The sequence below is a fragment of the Zingiber officinale genome, chromosome 5A, assembly GCF_018446385.1.
Source record: "Zingiber officinale cultivar Zhangliang chromosome 5A, Zo_v1.1, whole genome shotgun sequence".
Taxonomy (NCBI): Eukaryota; Viridiplantae; Streptophyta; class Magnoliopsida; order Zingiberales; family Zingiberaceae; genus Zingiber; species Zingiber officinale.
Window position 1 is genome coordinate 60,325,676 of NC_055994.1, and position 4,173 is coordinate 60,329,848.

At 32.4% G+C, this 4,173-nt stretch overlaps 1 long non-coding RNA gene across 1 annotated transcript; it reads left to right on the forward strand.

The window, feature by feature from the left end:
- Positions 1–250: 250 nt before the first annotated feature.
- On the forward strand, positions 251–984 carry LOC121980513. The gene is made up of 2 exons (XR_006111571.1): positions 251–406; positions 477–984. It is a non-coding gene; the product is annotated as an uncharacterized LOC121980513 (long non-coding RNA).
- Positions 985–4,173: the final 3,189 nt, after the last annotated feature.

Consider the following 4,173-nt stretch of genomic DNA (forward strand, 5'->3'; position numbering starts at 1 on the left):
GTAAATATAATTTTAAACTTCGTAGATTTAAAAATGCGGTCTCACTTCTAATTTTATCCGGTATTTTACTTCGTAATATATATTCGATGAAGTAATAAGTTATAAAATATAATTAATATGTCTAAATACTGAAGCAATAAATTTGAATGACTTAAAATTTTTACTAGGACTTAAACTAGTTTATTATTTTTTGTCACCAATTCTCTACTAAAACCTAAGTTATGCTGAAAGCAATTCCCAATCCCATTTTTCTCCTTCGCATTTTCCCATTTTTTCCCTGACGCAAGCCTTCTCGGTTTCCCGACGACAACCTTCTCATTTTTCCCTAATGGCAGCCTTCTCGTTTTTCCCCGACGCAAAGCCTCGCATCGAGACGCCTTCACTTCCTCTCCTCCTTGCACGCTAGGTTTCTTTCCTTTCCACCCCCTTCTTTCTTTTACTCTCTGCAGCACCATTAGTGTTCTACCTCTCTGCAGCACCGTCGAGAGAATTGACCTTTGATAGGTCATCCTCTTTGGGATTTTCTGGCCACAAGAAGAAGGGAAATGCTTAGTTTGCGCTAGAGGCTGCTTTCTCTAATATATTCGGTCCTGCAGCCCCAAGAGCTCGCCAACTAGGTTGGTTTCTAGCATCTTCTGCCCAATGGTTTCTGGCATCTCCTGCCCTATGGTACTCAGAGAACTTTGTTGTGGCTTGGCAATTTATACCTTTGGTTCTTTCACTTGTGCATCAGGATTTTTCTCAGAGCCTTAGATTTAGTACGTGAGAATGTGAGAGTTAGAGGATCAGATACGCTACAGGTGATGATATGTGTGAATTCTATACTTAGATTCGCTAAGAAAAGAAAATTCAGATATTCTTGGAAAAGAATAAAGGAGAAGGATTGTTTGTTATTAAACTTGTTTTTCTGTTATCGTGAGAACATTTTATATTGTGTTTGTAACTCATTTTCAATTCCTATAAACATAATGATACTTTTATAAATTTGGCCTATATGAGTACTTCAATGACCCTATATTTCTAATACTTGATCTAATGTAGGCTGACTCCTACAAACTAAAACCAGTTAAAACTATGGCATAGTGACTTCTTCATATAAAAATTAAGATGGGATTAAATCGAATGGATTACTAAGGATGAACCCATTGCTTTTATTCATTGTTGACTTGGAGTTGAAGCTAATTCAAGCGACTTACTTGTGCCTTAATTGGTAGCTGATGTGGCAGAAAAGGGCATCACAAGTGTCCTCTGTTTGAGAAGTGTGCTTGTTTCAATGCGAATCCATCAGGAGCTTGACTTCCATACTAGAGGTCAATTAAACATGCTTGAGTATGAATACGTGCATATTCATCTTTTTGATATTTATCTTTCTACATGATTGTTTTTTACCTATATGAACTTGAAGTATGTGTTTTTTTTGGCGAGTAATGAGCTCCTATTATCTCATTCGTATATTATTTCCTTCCAAGTCTTTATAACTGATTTATACATTTGAAGACAATTTGGATAATGTATAGTTCATGGATGATGAAATTCTATTTCATGAATATCTCATTATTATATTATTGCTTTTTAATTTTGCATAACTGATTTATATATTGGAAGTTGGATAATGCTTGATGTTAGATACTTTTGCTAATAGACGTTGTTACAAACTGTTCAAGTTGTATGATAATGATTATGGTTACCTTGTAAGTTTAGATCATTAATGTTAATGCTATAGTCCTTTGGTTATGTTCTAGTTTTACCTTGTGTGTGTATCAGTGTAGCATTTTTTTGGATACTCCTGCATTTTTTTTATGAATGGAATCAATCTAGTGCATTTTACCTTGTGGGTCAGTTTTGTATAAGTATTAATTTGTGAATGGAAGAAATAAGCTAGTATTCACAGCGCTTTGTTTGTATTAATCGCATCTTAGATTTATAATTGATGTTGAGTGGGGATCTTGAGCAATGGGCAAAAGCCTGACCCAGAAATATCTCATGATCTTGAGCAATGGACAATCATGACAAGACTACAGGAAGAAGTCCCAGCTAATTTTGCGCTAGCCACCACTATCAGATTGGGGGAGGTTTTTTTTTTTAAATTTTGTAATGATTGGGTGTAAAGGGAACATAGATGATTCATCAGGTTAGTGTTTAGTTCAGAATTCCATGTAAAATAAATACAAATGATCTAAAACTATAACATCCAACAATATACGCATAGGTATTACAATCTATAACATAGGGAAAGGAGGATTTTCGATGAGGAATATCAAAATATCTTTTTCTGTGGCACCTGTGCACTACTCCATGGTTTGCATCTTTGGCAAGTATATTGACATGGATTAATTGTTTTCATTATCCATTTTACCTTGCCTATTCTTTATTTATTTATACAGGATACACATGTTTTCATATGCAGTCTGATGGTTTCAGTTCATCTGTTTGGATGTCTATCGCATATTCCCAACCTATGCCTCAACACCTCACTTTCTTTACAATTTTTTTTTTCACATATCAATTTAACTAGCGTGGCGCGTCTCAAGGAAAAGGTATCCATTTGACTAGTTTAGTTGTGAAATTGTCCATTGTATTACAAGTTATTATCGTTGTTGTTCATCATTTATACCTCCACTCTTTGCTTTTCATTTTCTTATGACAACTTTGGTTGTCTAATGTGTGTTGTCTGTCAATTTTTAGCAAGACTTTAGTGCTTACAATGTCTAGTACTATAGAAAATTGGTTTATTAGTTTCTTTGCAATTTAAACTAGAATAAATATAATATAATAGCCTTGTTTGATTATTATAGAAGCTATTGAGAATTAAAACAAGAGTAGCAGTATTTGTTTTGTCATTACCTTACCATTACCTTGTAATTACCTTGTAATTACTTTGTAGTTACTTTTACAAATACTTGAAGAAAAACAATAGAGCTGAATATGTCTCATTTGTAGATCCTGGTCACATAATTATATGTAATGTGCGTGAAGATGATAGTAAATTATCACAATATATTGCTGCTCAGTTGGAAGCATCGAACAGAGATGACATCTACTTCATCCCATACAACACTAGGTAAGATTTTAATTATTTATTAATTCTTACTACATAATAGTCAATGTTATATTTTCATTTGTGCAGGTACCATTGAATCTTGACTATGTTAATGAAGATAAGAATATAATATATTTATTAGACTATTTGAGCAACAGGATTCGAGATCATATTTGAAAAACTATTGTGACCGAGTATATAGTAGATTATGCTGATTGTGAATGCATTCAATATGCAGTATCAAAAAATAAATAGTATTACAATCAATCTCAGTATGATGAAAGTAGAAGTGAATGGAGTGAATTCGCCTACTTCTATGTGAATGCCTAAGTATAGGTTGTGATATAAATTTTGAATTATATTTAGAGATTCATGGATACAAAAGCTTTTGGATGAAGTTGGTCAAACTTGTCTTTTGTAAATATACTTTTGGGTTATATTTAAAATTTATGGATACAAAATATTTTGGGTGAAGTTGGTTAAACATATCTTTTATGAATATACTTTTGGGTTATATTTGATAGATATTTATGATATATTTGTTTAATTTTGGTATAAAAAATATTGTGTTGTAATAAAATATTATGATATATATTTTTATCAATTAAAATTGTATTGTAGTAAATATGATCAATTACTCCAACACTATGAATAAATGGTGGAGTATTATAACACAAAAGGCTTCGACAAATTTAAATAGTGACGTAGTTAAAGAAATTATTTACTTTGTCACTAATCAAATTTCTGAGGTTGTTCATATAAATTACTTCGTTAAGTTGAAATTTGTAATAAATTACTCTATTACGTTTACTGATGAAGTAATACAACATAAAATACTTCTACCAAGCTAAATTATGCAGAAGTAAAATTAAACATTTATTTCACCAAAATATAAAACTTGTGAAGTTGTATACATATTTTACTTTGTCAATCAATGTAATCTACAAAGTAATATATCATCAACTACTTCGATACTTTTATTGATCTTGATGAAGTAATAGAGTCATTTTACTTCAAAAATGGTCCAATTTTAAATCGATTTTGGACTGACGATAAACATTGACTTGAACCGTCCGAGCGCCTGAATCCCCTGGGTGCCCCAGGGCGCCTCGCCCAGGGGGCCGTATCGACAC